The 16,356-nt window shown below is 39.0% G+C and overlaps 1 long non-coding RNA gene and 1 pseudogene across 1 annotated transcript; both read left to right on the plus strand.

The window, feature by feature from the left end:
- The first annotated feature begins 2,551 nt into the window (after positions 1-2,551).
- On the plus strand, positions 2,552-3,718 carry LOC140751881 (uncharacterized). The gene is made up of 2 exons (XR_012103393.1): positions 2,552-2,771; positions 3,038-3,718. It is a non-coding gene; the product is annotated as an uncharacterized LOC140751881 (long non-coding RNA).
- Positions 3,719-10,542: 6,824 nt separating this feature from the next.
- On the plus strand, positions 10,543-14,363 carry LOC140751730 (uncharacterized; annotated as a pseudogene).
- Positions 14,364-16,356: the final 1,993 nt, after the last annotated feature.

The raw sequence follows: 16,356 nt of genomic DNA on the forward strand, positions 1-16,356 counted from the left end.
GAGCGAAATTATTTTTTCAAAAAACATGGTCGGATGAGAACATTTCGTGGGATGATATAGTTTCGGACGCTGTTAAAAATGAGTGGATACAAATAAAATGCGATTTTCAAAACTTAAATAACATTGAAATTCCTCGATATATAGGTAGTAACAATTATTATGAAATACACGGGTTTTGTGACGCTTCGGAAAAAGCTTACGCGTGCTGTGTGTACATTGTTACTAGAGACAATAAGGGCGCTTGTACATCAAAGTTGCTAACGGCAAAAACTAAAGTAGCTCCTATAAAAAGTAAAAAATCTTTACCACGACTTGAACTATGTGGTGCTCTTCTTTTATCGCAGTTATTCGAGCAGATAACTAGAATTTATACTGCATCTAACATTGATATTTACGCGTGGACAGATTCGATGGTGGTCCTCGGATGGATTCACGGTGATGTTAACCGGTGGAAACACTTCGTTGCAAATAGAGTGCAAAAAATTATAAACATTGTTCCTGCATCACGTTGGCATCACGTCAAATCGGAGCATAACGCCGCTGACTGCGCGACAAGGGGCCTGACCATGAAACAGTTAACGAATCATTCTGCGTGGTGGGAAGGCCCAGAATGGCTGGTAGATTTTGACTCGAACCTACTTTGCAATAAAAAATATCAATCTCCTACTATTGAAACTAAGAAAGCCAGTGTGAACGTTGCTTTATATGACAGAAATTCATTTATTATAAAATTATTAAACGATTGCAGTTCAATAACCCGCGCGGTGACAACAATAGGCTGGCTCTCACGTTACATCCGGTGAATTCGCGACAGACAAAATACGTCATGACGTAATTATTTATCAGTAAGCGAAATGAACAATTCTTATAATTTAATTATTAGAACGGTTCAGTATATGGAATTTCAGGATGATATTTATAGATTGAGCAGAGGGGAACATCTACGAAAGAGTAGTAAACTATTATGCCTCAACCCTTACATTGACCAATCGGACGGGCTTTTAAGAGTTGGAGGGCGTCTGAATAATTCAAGATTACAACAATCATCTAAGCACCCGATAATTCTCCCAAGCCACAATCGTTTAACCGAACTCCTAATTATTCAGGCACATTTAATTACATTACACGGAGGACCCAGCTTGACATTGTCGTATATTCGGGAAAAATTTTGGATAATTAGTGGTCTTCGCACTGTTAAAAGGGAACTCCGAAAATGCGTCAGATGTCGTCGTTTTAATACCAGTGAAAAGAATTCACAGATCATGGCGGACCTACCGGAGCCCCGTGTTACAGTTTCACGTCCTTTTACTCACACGGGCGTGGACTTTACTGGTCACTTCGAGATTAAGGCCAACAAGGGACGTGGAGTGAAGACTCTAAAGGGGTATGTCGCCGTCTTCGTGTGTCTAGCAACCAAGGCCGTTCACTTAGAACTAGTGTCGGACCTAAGTACTCCAGGTTTTTTGGCTGCATTCCGCCGGTTCTGCGCTCGGCGTGGAACACCAAGTCACGTGTACAGTGACAATGGTACGAATTTCGTGGGAGCAAATCGGCTACTCAAAAGGGAGTATCACGAAATTCTACAAACTATAGATACTCGGTTCTTCAATGAGATCAGGGACTACAACGTACATTGGATTTTTAACGCGCCAGCTTACCCTTCGGCAGGTGGACTTTGGGAGGCGGCCGTGAAACGCATGAAATATCATTTACGTCGTGTAGTAGGTGAAAAAAAACTCACCTACGAAGAATTTATCACTCTATTACAACAGATCGAGGCTTGTCTTAACTCACGACCGCTCATCAGGTTAACTGAAGGTCCTGATGACCAATACCTAACACCGGGTCATTTTCTTATTGGGGACGCGCTCATTTCACGACCACAAACGGATCCACATCACATCAACTTAACAACGCGATGGCAAATGGTACAAGCTATGCACAAACGGATATGGAAATGCTGGTCAACAGATTACTTGCAACAGCTGCAAATAAGATCTAAATGGAACTATCCCCACAAGAACATAAAGATTGATGACATTGTACTCATCAAGGAAGACAATCTTCCCCCCGGGAAATGGGCATTAGGTAGAGTAACGGCCGTGCATCCCGGTAAAGATGGTCATGTTCGCGTGGTTTCCTTAAGAACTAAGAACGGAGAGATTAAAAGACCTATCCTGAAGCTGGTTCTCTTACCAGTGAAGGAGGATGAACAGTCATTCGTGATTGATGACGTACAGCAAGCTACGTCCGATGAGAAGGTCGCCCCGAACAGTCGTGATTCTAAACAGAAGTGTTCTAAGACTTCTAGACGTTCTAATCGACTTGTTAACTTTATGACATTTTTACTAATTTTCTTTATTTTATCTCCCGTGCAGTCTAAGAGTATGTTTAACGTGACATACTTGAACGGTAATCAAAGTATTTATTTTGATCGTATTTGTGACATCAATGTAATACAGGATGAATGGAAACTTATTGTCTATTATAATATGACTACATTTTGGACGGGATTAAACAATATACGTAATTACGTCACTCGTTTGGACACGCAAGCTAACCCTTTACACCCGAGATGATATGAGCGTGAGTTTCACTTTAAAAAAATTCCCACGTGATAGCTTCTTATTTTTCGAAACGCAACCGATGCCGATCGATCGTGAGGAGAGTATCGCACGTGCTACCGGCTAAGTGAGCGGGGTGCAGGCGGTCAGTTGTGCTAGGGACTCGTCCAAAGATGGCAGATTTTTTCGACCCGCGCACTGTCACAGGTATATAATTATTTTTGGTATTAAATGTTTAGTATCTATTATTAATTATAGCTAATTTGAAAGCTAAAAGAACACTAAATACGTGGAATTTAGTAGTTTATTCGATTAACTTGCAATTTAGATACAATTAGGTTGCAAATTTCAACTGTTACGATCGTGTGCCTTCGGTTGTTGGTACAGAATAACGTTTGATGAAAATGCTTTTATTGCTATTACCAGTTATGTGTAAGTTTCGTCAATTTCAATTTTGTTTGTTTCAATTTTAGGGGTACATTTAAATGACGATCAGATTTTGCCAGTGCGGGGTGAGGAGAAATGTATCGGACATTGAAGATCTTCATGAAAGTGAAGAGCTTCAACCAAATAGATTAGAAGAGTTTCAATTTGAAGAATTGTGCCCTGAAACAAATCCAGAAGCACATGCAGACCCTCAAATAGAAACTGACCTAGAATTGGATCTGGAACTTGAGCCTGAACCTCAACCATCTACTTTAAAATCATCCCTAGAAATTTCTCGCCGCCGAGCATCTTCACGTCCAACACATCGAAAAATAGCTTGGAAAAGAATACGTTTTCCGTCTTGAAAAGGTCTACACATCCCTACCAACATCTCCAGTAAAGTTTCCAAAGAAATATTTTTCTTAATATTTTAATTATGAGGCTCTTGATATGTAACCAGATGCACAAATTTATATTATCTAAGAAGAACCGGTCGAAAACTTAATTTAATTGCAATAGATATGGCTAAAGTTTTCTCCATCTGCATTATCATTGGATGTATTCTCTAGCCAAGAATACCTACGCCTTGGAGACCTGGATTTAAGACGGAGGCAAGAACGGAAGAAAGAAGAATGTTGATTTTCATAGAATTACGTAGTTTAGGTTTCATTGCCAAGACAGATTTTTTATAAAGACTAATGAAAATAAAGACAGTGATGTTAAATATCTCCAAATTGTTTTAATTTTCTAATGATTTTTGATAAAAAACTAATTTTTTTTTGCAATTTTCACGATCGTGAGTGTGACAGTTCCCACCGGAGACTCACGATCGTGCGGGTCGATTTCTGGATTACGTATAAACTCTAGATTTTTTTTCGTATTTTTTGTGGATCCCTTAAGCTATATAAAAAGCCGTAATAAACGTTTTGAATCGAAAATTGCGAAAAAAAATCTTCGGGTGTAAAGGGCTAATGGTTCCATGTTACCGTCTCAATATAAAAGCATTTTATATCAGTTGCAACACGACCTAACGGAAATCGAGCATTACAACAGCTTACTTAGGAGTCAGATTGGCAAGAGAAAGAAAAGAGGCCTAATAAATGGCATTGGGTATTTGGCTAACACGTTGTTTGGCGTCCTCGATGAACGTTTTGCGAGGCAGTATGAATTAGATATTAAAAGAATTTCACTTAATGAAAATCATTTATAAGCACTTCTTAGAAATCAAACCTCAGTCCTTGAGGGGCAATATAACGTACTTCGTAGGAACGAAAACATAATGAATAAACAGTTTGGAATTTTAGATAACCATCTACGTGCTGTTTCTCTTTCTTTGAGTGAAGTAGAAACAGAACTCAATATAGTTTCTTCAAGTTTAAGTGCGAGTATTGTAATTTCTGGTTTAAAACGTATACAAGATAATTTAATAAATATGATGACGGATATTTCTCAGGGGCATATAGACATACATTTGCTACCGCCTGAGCAACTGTTGGAACAAATAAATGTAATATACAGTCATATGCAGGGGGACTTAGTGTTGCCTGTCGATAAACAGAGTATTAGGGAACTTTACAAGCTGATGAAGGTTAGTGCTAGGGTTGGTGCTCAATATTTAATAATGGAAGTAAAAATACCTCTAGTTAAGAGGGATCCCTTACAATTGGATAAACTTTTGAGTTTACCTCACAAATATTATTATACTATAACTAATTTTCCTTACATGGCATTTAATCTTCAAAAGAATTTACTTATTTTTCTAACAGAAACTGACATACAGACTTGTACACATTATTTAATTGACTCTCTACTATGTGTCCTTAACAGACCTATTTATGAATTACCAATTACGAAGTCTATCTGTAACATAACGATTAATAATAAAACAATGTGTAGTACAAAGGTGTCGGCTTGCGAGGAGCGCTGGGTCAAGTTGCATGCTAGTAACAGATGGTTGTTCTCGTGTTGTGAGAAATGCTTAGTGCGCATATTCTGCCCAAATGGAATGCAACAGAGTTCATTGACAGGGAATGGTGTTCTGGACATCGGTTCAGGCTGTGTCCTAAAGAGTAATGATTTATCTATTTATGGTCACAATGAAAACTTGCTCAGTCATGTCTACGTGCAAAATGATATTCCAAGTATTCCAGAGATTTCTGTCCTTAATAAAATTTTCAACTCCTCGTTTGGTGAGCATTACGTTCCTGAGAATCATACAGATCAGTGGAACAAACTAAGAACTCAAATAGATAGTCTTCAAAAGGAATCGAGCACAACCTTGAGCGTTCATGATATTCACCAGTATACAGTACTGTATTTAACTTTAGTAGTTGTCCTACTAGCAGGAGGAACGTACTCAGTTGTAAGGTGTAAAGCTCGACGACGAATACTTCAGCTATCCAACGTTACCCGTAACACGGTAAAACGGGCAGCGACGGAGGTCGTTCAGAGTCACTCGGACTCGCCAGGAACAAGTGGTGTGCAAATGGTTACACTTAATATCCCTCGTATTGATAGTGAGTTATAGGTGATTATAGTGCCGTCATAATAGTGCGCGTTGAATAAATTGAACTGAACATTAACATAACCTAACTTTAGATTAATTATAAGAAAATAATGGAATCACCTTGTTAACGCACGTAAAATGATTTTATAACATTTTGATTAACTCATTATAATTTGTATTCGTTCATTATTTTGCAGAAACGTACTTACATACGAACTTAACGAGTTCATGCTTCTTAATTTTAGTTTTTTTTTTTATAATTATCGGTTCTCTTTACTCATTTTGAGTCGGCAGGATGTACGAGCTACTGCACGTACACGTGATGCCAATAATGCGTATTGGCAATTTTTCGTATGTAAGTGCACACATATAGACATTTCATGCACACTCCCATAATTTCACAGTCATCATTTTTACATATTCTACTTAAATAAATTAGTGTAAAACCGACACTCATCGGGATTGGTTTTATTACGCTACCTTTCCCCCAAAACTGTTATCTTAGTTCCTACTACGTAGTGAACGGTACACCCCGTGTTAGCCATTTCGGCTTAATTTTTGTGGATACTTTATATTTTTTTTGAAGGAAAACAGAGATCATAAATCAATTTAAATAGATAATGAAATGAATTAAACGCCTCATTGGGGTCTTTTATTTTATATATAGTATTAAAAGAGAGTTGTGTAATATATTTTTTAAATGTAGATTTATTTATTAGTAATCACGTTTGTTCACATACCAATACTTAAGTATACATTTTTTTCTGTCGGGAATCTTATTATTTGTGCAGTATGGTCTGATAGTGCATAATCTTTTAATTCATTTTTACAGCCCTTAATATTATGTATGATATTATCAATACACGAACTACTGACAATGCGAGTTGGTTGCTTAAATTCGAATTTTAAATGATGACTCAATTTAATGTTCTGAAATTCACAGGAATACTTGTCATTTTTTAATAAATCTATATTAAAATCTCCACACACTATTAAGTATCTCTTTTTAGAGGCTAATTTTGACAGAATATCATTTAACCTATTGAAAAAAGTGTCAAACGATGATGAATTATTTTTCGGTGCCCTGTATATGCATACGATATAGACAGCATGATCCAGAAGTTCTATAGCAGAAAATTCAACCACTCCCAATACTGACGAACATACAATCTCCCTTATTTCCTTAAATTTAATCGTATTTTTAGTAATTATGCAGCAACCGCCATGTCTAGTATCTCGCATACAATGTGATGCTAGAATGTAATTAGGTAATGTTAAATGATACTCATCACCACAAATCATATTATGTTCACTTATGCACAATATATCAATGTCAATTCCTTTGTTCAATAAGTCATTAAGATGCACGGTTAATAAATTTGATTTACTAATAAGACCGTTAATATTTTGATGCATTATATCCAATTACAGGCGAAAAAAATCATTATTATTATTACACGGTATAGTACAAGAATTTACATTACTTTGTTTTACAGAGTTGTCGGGACAATGTATATTTATATTACATTTTTTGCAAATTAAGTCATTGGTCATTTCATAAGTAGTTTGAGTGCTAACATTCTTATGCAATGTTTCTTGTCTTTTTAACTTACAGGATAAAATATATTTTTTCATGTTATAGTGATAAGAAATGCATAAAATTTCTCGCAATAAATGTCTGGCTAAGTGTAACGCAAATATATTATAGTGGGGTATGACTCTACTATAATTAAGGTCTATATAACAGCATTTACATATTTACTACAAATAAATTTTAATTCATAATTTAATTTAGATTCATGTAGGTAGTCATTTCTTGGAACTTCACCCGTTATAATATTTGTATTTGTAACAGTAGACAGCCATATATCAAGTTTGGAAGAAAAGGTACACGGGTTTTTATCGTTACTACCAGCCAACAATATAACATAATCATTCATAGTTAATGATTTTATTTATTTTTGCATAGATGACACGACTTCTCCTAAGGCTGCATTCGGTTTAATGAAGCTAGTCACTTCGTAGTTTGATCCCAATAGGTTTTGAAGATTTTGACGTACATTGCGGCCTTGATTATCTGCTAGTATTATTACACGATGTTTGAGAGTTCTTTTTTCCGGTTTTAAACAAGACTTCTGTGATATTTGAGTATAAGTTATGCTATTTGTACATGTATTCACGTTATTCTCGGTCATTTGGTCTGACGTAGATGTATGTAGCAAGTTTGTGTCATTCGAATTATCGCTAATATTGGTATTCGCGCATGATACTTGAATTGGAGATTTATATAGGTTTGCACAAGCACTTTTTGCCAATTGTAGTGGAGACAGACATCCTTGGGGTTATTATTTTCATGTTAATCAGTCGATGTCGTTGTCGCTAGGTGACGCGAGTTTTAGAGTTATTCCCTTTAGAAGGTGGTTCGCGAGTCAATTGCTTTAATAATTCGATTTGTTTAGTCTGTTCCTGTATAATGTGTTTTAGTTGAACATTTTCGCTATTTAAATTATCTACTTCCATGTCTGCCACTTACTAATTTTTGTCGCATATTTTCTAGTTCATTCATTAAGCCCTTAATTGAATTATTATTGCTACTGTTAAGCAGGGAGAAGTTAACTTCTGAGTGTGACCGTCAAATCTTTTACGAATGGTAAGTGTGGAGATATCATCCATCTTGAATTACAAATATTCTTAGAATATTTTGTTGAATTTTTTTTTTTTTGTTTGGTGTCGATGGGATTTGATCTTACGACCTGTCGCGTTGTAAGTAATGAAAGTCTCCTAGTTGCACCACTGCACCAAGTAGCTTACAATGGTATCGTTGAAATTGTCGTATATAAGAGTCCAAAATATTTTTTACAAAGTGCTGACTCAATATATTTTATTTGAATTATGTAGGTAGACCGAGCACATTTTTTTCGATTCCGTTTCTCACTAAGTTATATTATTCACTATTTGAGTATTATCACTAATATTAGTCACAATAACACTTTTTCGTTTCCAATTATCGTAGCGTAAACGCCAGATACGATTTAAACGTCTATATATGCGATTCAGGGTTACGGTTTGTACGGTTGTTTTGTGCACTTATTTCGGTTGTGTTTATAGTTCAATAAAAATTGTTTTACTATATTTTAAACGAAGAGAACACTATCACATATTTGTTACTACACTACTAATAGGTATACACTGTGTTTTCACAATAATATTTCTTAAATTGTTTTTAAACGGAATTTAAATACGGAGCGTTAGTTCACTGTGACGTTACCGCCATACCCTCCATAACCATATCATACGCGAATCGCAATCAGAATACGCGAGTCCTATTATTTTAGTTAAAAAAAAGGATGGAAGTGATAGAATGTGTGTCGATTACCGCGCACTCAATGCTTTAACTATAAAAGAAAGATTTCCTTAACCGCGAATTGACGACCACATAGACAAACTCAGCAAGTATACATTATTCACTAGCCCTAACATGGCAACGGGATTCCATCAATTACCTTTAAAAGATGATGACTCCATTGCAAAGACAGCTTTTGTTACACCAGACGGCCATTTTGAGTACCTTAAAATGCCCTATGGTTTGGCAAACGCGCCAATTGTTTACCAAAGGGTAATATCGAGAACACTGAAATCCCTTATAGATGCAGGCAAAGTAATGACGTACATCGATGACGTCCTGATCCCGTCCAATACGGTGAGCGAAGGACTTGCCACGTTACGTGAAGTTTTACAGGTACTTACCTCCTCTGGTTTTTCAGTCAATTTGAAAAAGTGCACCTTTTTGGCTGTTGAAGTCGAGTACCTAGGCAGACTGATTGGACATGGTCAGGTGAGACCGAGCCCGGGTAAGATCGAGGCTCTTGTTAAATCTCCAAAACCAACGAACGTGAGAGAAGTTCGCCAGTTTTTGGGTTTGGCGGGATATTTTCGGCGATATATAGCCGGGTATTCCTCCAAAACTGCATGTATTGCTAATCTCCTTCGAAAAGGTGTACCGTTTGAATGGGGTACTGAACAAGATGCTTCTCGTGAATATATCTTGCATTGTCTAACTACTGAACCAGTTTTAGCGATTTTTGACCCAGAACTACCTACCGAGCTGCATACTGATGCCAGCGCTGTGGGACTTGATGCGATTCTGCTGCAGGACCACGCTGGTAGGAAAAAGCGGGTGGTTGGTTACTTTAGTGAATCCACTCAGGGCGCTGAGTCGAGGTACCACAGCTACGAATTGGAAACATTGGCGGTAGTTCGAGCACTACAACATTTTCGTCATTATTTAATTGGTATTAACTTCAAAATTGTTACTGACTGTAATTCGTTAAAGCTTACAGAAAGAAAGAAGGATTTGGTGCCTCGAGTTGCGCGATGGTGGGTTTACTTACAGGACTTTCAGTTTACACTTCAGTATAGGAAAGGTATTCTTATGCAACACGCAGATTTCTTGAGCCGCCATCCTCCTGCTGTGGTGTCGCATATCCGTAACCCTAATAACTGGGCAAAGATCGCTCAAACTGCTGATGAGGAGACTCAGGATTTAATGAGTAAGTTAAGAGACAGTTTGTTGGATCCTTGTAGATACGAAGTCAAGAATGATTTGTTATACTACAGGTATTCACCAACCGGCGCCGACTCGCGGCTATTATGTTTTGTACCTAAAGGTCATAGATTCAGTTTATTAAGATTGTTTCATGACGAACATATTCATATAGGTGTTGACAGCACCACTGATTTAATTTTGCGAAATTTCTGGTTTCCGGGCTTACGTCAATTTTTCCGAAAATATATCGGCCATTGTCTTGTTTGTCTGTCACATAAGAAGGTACCTTCTGGTCCTCCACAGCCGATTGAATCTTGGAGTAAGCCTGAAAATCCATTTTCAGTTATTCATACTGATGTGCTTGGACCTTTGCCTAAGGCTAATGGTTACAAGTATATTCAAATTATTGTGGATGCCTTTTCCAAATATCAACTTAATACTGTATCCGCTTTATAGACAAGACTCTGGTGAATTAAAACGAGTGTTTTTAAATGTGGTGTCTCTCTTCGGTACTCCATCCACTATTGTTTGTGATCGTGGTAGAATGTTCGAAAGTACCGCATTTAAAAATTGTGTCAGTGAACTAAGTTCAACCATACACTATGTAACACCGGGAATGCATCACGAAAACGGTCAAGTTGAACGCTACTGCAGAAGCGTTCTTAACCTTTTGCGCGTTGAGGTCGGTAGCAAAGGCTCTCAATGGTCTGAGGTGCTATGGAAGGTACAACTTACTCTAAACATCACCAAGCAAGCAACGACACAGACATCACCGCTTCACCTACTTGTGGGCATAGAGGCTGCCACCCCAGTAATCAGAGCTCTGGTGCGCGATGTCGCACTAAATGATGCTAATCGTAATCGTGAGGCTCTGTTGACCCTCAACCGACAGAATGCGTCAGAGTTACTTGCAGCTAATCAACGATGACGAGACGAGCGTGTCAACGAACATCGGCGTCAGCCTGCAACTTTTGCTGTGGGTAACTTCGCGTTTGTCAACAAGGCGGCGCAGTCGACCGGCAAACTTGACTCCGGGATGCGTGGCCCCTACAAGGTCTTGCGCGCGCTTCCACATCACCGCTACGAGCTAGAACTTCTCGCCGGCTCGTACGGCAAGAGGACTCAAGCGGCGGCCCAACACATGGTGTTGTGGCGCGGCGAGTGGACCCCGGACACGTGTAGCGCCTTCTTTGAGACGGGTACGTGTCGGTAGAGGTGGGCACTTTTGTGCTTTACTTCCCATTTCCACGGTAGAGGTGGGCACTTCTGTGCTTTACTTCCCATTTGCATGGTAGAGGTGGGCACTTCGTGCTTTACTTCCCATTTCAAAGGTTGAGGTGGGCACTTTGTGCTTTACTTCCTATTTCAATGGTAGAGGTGGGCATCTTTATGCTTTACTTCCCATTATTTGCGGTAAGGCTGAGGCTGATTCGGCCGGATTTTGCTTCTCTTACCGCATAGGCATTGTGTTATTAATGGTCATTGTATCGGTGAGCATTGGGAACACAGCGTGCTACTATGTTAGAACGTTCTCTGAACGGGCTAGCCAATATAAAAGTGTCTTACTTGTGCCTTGAATTGCGCATTTTGAGGCATATGTGCGACATTCATTTTTTGGAGTTTACTCCTTAAGAAACGATTTGAGTTATAAGGCCCGGTACGGAAATTTTATGAGGAGTAAAATCAAGTGTAACACGAAAAGTTGAGGCGTAACGGTAACCAAAATATGAATCAAGAGTGCTTTTATTAATTTAAAATACAGTAAGTTCAAATCCCATATGAAAGTAATTATTACAATAAAAATAATTAGCAATATATAAAACATTAAAACGTCATTAACTAATTTGTTTACATTTTTGCATAAATTAAGTTATAGGTTTGATCATTTATAAACACTGTGAAAAATATGAACATTGGCGCCATAATATGATTAACAATCTTTTATGAACGTTTTTAAAGAAGAGTAACATATAAAATCAGTAAGCAATTAAATAAGATATAATATTAGCAAAATAAGTTTTTAACATAAAGAGGCTTTTGTAAGTTACTGATATATTAATTTAACTTATAAAAATGGATGCATTATTGATCAGCACCATCTATCAACGATAAACGGGCAAAATCAAAACAGTATTATTTAATATTTATTACAGAATTATTGCTAATGAATTATGTTCAAAATAAGTTATATAAAATTAGCAATACGTTTTAAATGAATTCTAGAATTATAAAACATTCAGAAACAATCCAAATTTTTTTTTTTTTTTTTTTTTTTATAATATCAGAGTAGCAGACGAGCTTGCAGTCCACGTGATGGTAAGTGGCTACTGCCGCCCATGGACATTTGTAATCAATCCCAGATAGGATTTGATATTCCTACCTGAGGTCGGCCACAGATGCGCCGCTACCCCTGAGGACTAAGATGGAACGCCTCGGAAAAGTCTGTCTCCCTTACCACACCCTTCAAACCGGAACACAGCAGCGCCTAACACTGCTGTTATTAGGTAGAAATAGGTGTGGCGGTGGTGCCGCCGGAGTCGAACCACAAAGGGTTCTACCACCTTCAAATTACATATAATAACATGTTTATTGAGTCTCATATAAATTTCATCCGTAAATTGCAACAAGGATATTTTATAGATGGCAAAGAAATTATAGTTATTAAGTTTTAAGTTATAAAACGTTTAACATTGTTTTAAATATAAATAATTATATTATATTAAAATTTACTTTAATATAAACAATTATATTAAGTTACCATTATAATATTTGGAACCAAAATACATAGATTGATAAACTTGCCACTAGATGGCGCTATTTTATATTATTTTGTAACATACTTTATGTAATACGCATTATTGAAGTAATATAAATAATCCGAATAATTACAGATATATGTTTGTTTCTCTTATCATTTTAGCAGATGCGTTCATTTACCTACCCTTTTTTCTATTCGATATATATCATAATTATCATTCGTAAGGAGTAAACTCCAATCGTGCGTCGTAGCTGACACACACACACTTTTTTTTTGTTGTTTCTCTGTTATTGTCCTGATCTTTGTTTTACCACTTTTTCCAAATTTCATATTGAAGTATTCATTGCGGATGCTTGACTGCACGCTGGCATCGGTAATGAAGGTTCTCACTTGTGGTTTTAATTAAAAGGATCCGAGGACATTACACATATAATTAAGTATGAAACCTTAAATATGTTTGCTCAATTACAGAAGCTGAACAATCTGAACCCAGCTCTGATACAGCTGGTCGAGATATGCCGCTGTTGGGTGATGATGTGGTCGGGGACGCCTCGCCATCAGGAACGGCCGTCTTACCGAACCCAAATACCCCTCCATCGGTACCAAGTATGCACCTATAAAAGCAAGACCGAAATGAGTCTCGTTTTTCCCCATAACAGCCGGAGTCCCTCAAGGCTCAGTGCTCTCTCCTACTTTATTCATATCGTACTCCAACGATATTCCCATCCCCAAAAATGGTGTGCAACTTTCACTCTTCGCCGATGACACTGCTCTTTACATCCAAGGGCAAAAGGAGTCATCTATCCTCGCCAAACTCCAACGCTCGGTCAACGAGTTAGGAGATTGGTTTAGGAAATGGCGCATCGAAGTCAATGCGGAGAAAAGCTCTGCAATGCGCTTCGATCACAAACGCAGGCGCATACTCGACCTGCCCTTCGTCAAATTACTAGGGGCCCCCATTCCATGGAGGCCCACAGTAAAATACCTAGGAGTTACCATAGACCCGTGACTCACCTTTAGACCCCACGTCACTAAGGTCACCCATACCGCCCGCTCTTACATGAGCCGCGAACGCTGTATAAGGTTTGCATTCGACCGGTGTTAACTTACGCCTCTCCAGTCTTCGCTCACGCGAATCCCACCATCCTAGACAAACTCCAGGTTATACAAAATCTCTTTTGTCATCGGGCTCTTAATGCCCCCTGGTACGTCAGGAACGCCGACCTTCACCGCGACCTGGAGCTCGCTCCAATGCAACAAGTCCTTAAACAATTCTCTGAAGCGTTCTTCACCCGCTCAGAAAATCATCCTAACCCCCTTATCAAGGGTGCAGCAGACTACGCTGCCCCTCTTCCTACACGTCATAATTGCCGTCGGCCAAGAAATATCTTGACCTACGCTCCTAACAAACTCTCCACGGATGTGGAGAATCTTCTGGCCGCCCACAGGGGCGAACAACTTTCCATTGATAATCGTCTTCCCGACGATTCTAGTCGTATTCATGATACGCTGACACCTTCTGTGTCAGCTATCCAGCGGTCGCTCTCTAGGGAGCGCCGCTAGCACCTCTCGTTCCTCAACGAGAGGTCGCTATCCGATGTCGGCTGTACGGTCCCCTAGGACGAAGCCTTTAAAGGAGACTTTTTATTTATTTATTTATTTATTTATTCATTCATTTATTTCAGACAACAAGGTCCATATTACATATACCTTACAGACTAACATACATACTAATATATACTTATAACTAAATCACGTATTTGCGGCGACGTGAGACGCGAGTCTGGTGACTTCCGGGGGTCCCCTCCGTCCACGGAACTTCCGGAACACAACTCCCTTCGGCCACAGCTCCTCCTTCAGGAAGGTCGACAATTGCTCAGTTGGGACGCGTACAACAAATGAACTAAAGTTCACCGCGTTACGCGCCTCCAACTTTTCGACCACCAATCGGAACTTGGTTTTTACCGCCAAATACTCCACTATGTCAGACGGCTTCGTGCTGTAGTGGAGCCGTGAGACATACACGTGCGACACAGGAACGGCAGGACGCAGGATATGGTTAGATCCCGTCGGTGCTGTGCCACATTGGTTACGACAATGAGGCTTTTTCTTCTTACGCACCACCTTAATAAAGCCATCCTTGTCCGCCGCATGGTTGGACACCGCACTGCGAGGGGGTTCATTGCGGGGGTTCCCACTTTCCCTCTCTGGCCTCGTTGTCTTCCGCTTCCCGGGTAGCTGGCGGGAGGCAGCTGCAGCATGTCGTGTCAAGTTTCGCCGACTCGAAACTTGCTGACGAGGTGTTACATGCCCCACGACGCGTGTTGACGTTATTAACCTCTGGCGACCTACTTACTGCTAGCGTATTGCGTAATGTAGCAACTTCAGCCCGTAGGTCGCTGATGGTGTCTTGCGAGGCTTCTAACTTCAGCACTACTTCTGCCAGGCTTGTCTTTAATGTTGTTATGTCCTTCAACAGCCTGGTTACATCCACATGGTCGAACGTGACGGGCGGCAGCTTGTGGATGTTCTTCACCACGAATGCTGGTATGTCATCAGGATCAGTCACCTTAAGAAGATTGATGATGTCCTGGATTCCTTTCTCTCCCTTCTCGTCTTTCCTGCGGGAAGGCATACGGTCGCTCATCCCGAGCGACTCAAACAGCAGGATCTTGGCACTGCCGATCTCCTCACGTGTGAAGTTGGTCTTGCACATCTGGATAATGCTGACCTCATCCATGGTGTCGATGGCGTGCTGTAGAAACGCCAACACCTCATTGGCTATGAGTTGTTCAGATCTCATAGCCATTTTATACATTTTATAGCGGCGATCGCCGCGCAATCCGCGAATATAAAATAGAGTATATTCGTAAGCGCTGTGTTTGCGTCCGTCACCGAGCGCATACGACACCCGAATACAGATTTTTAGTGGGTATGGTCCTCCCTTCAGGAGGTCCTTTCACAAGCCCCACTCGACGCAGGCACTGGCCGTCGCGGCCTGTATGTGCTTGGACGCATTTTTACTCCTCCCTCTCCGTTGAGGGTCAGCCCTATTTTCTACCTATCATCTGGGCACCAAAAAAAAAAAATAGAGTCTCGTTTTCATTCTGTGCGTGGCGTTCGAGTGTGACGGTTATCTTAGGGACAGTTATTTCATTTAAGTGTTATATTTAATGATTAGTGCAGGTTGATTGTAATCACTCCAAATTCATTAGTTGTGTTTTATAAATATAAGTCGGGTAGATTGTTTGTGAATTATTTTTTTTTAATAAAATCCTCTTTTGATCTATAAGAATATATATATATATATATATATATATATATATATATATATATATATATATATATATATATATATATATATATACTTTTTTTATAACTATGTATTCTTTACAGAACGTCTTTTTTAAATTATTTTAATGTTTGCACTATTTTGTTTACATGATTCATATAGGTTTTTGTGCACTTTTCATTTCCTATTAATTCGGAGATATTATATGGATTGCATTTGTTTTCCATTTCACATGTAAAAATGTGTTCATTCCTTGTTAAATAA

The sequence above is a fragment of the Epargyreus clarus genome, unplaced genomic scaffold (assembly GCF_041222505.1).
Source record: "Epargyreus clarus isolate Ecla_fem2 unplaced genomic scaffold, WU_Ecla_fem_2.2 ptg000023l, whole genome shotgun sequence".
Taxonomy (NCBI): Eukaryota; Metazoa; Arthropoda; class Insecta; order Lepidoptera; family Hesperiidae; genus Epargyreus; species Epargyreus clarus.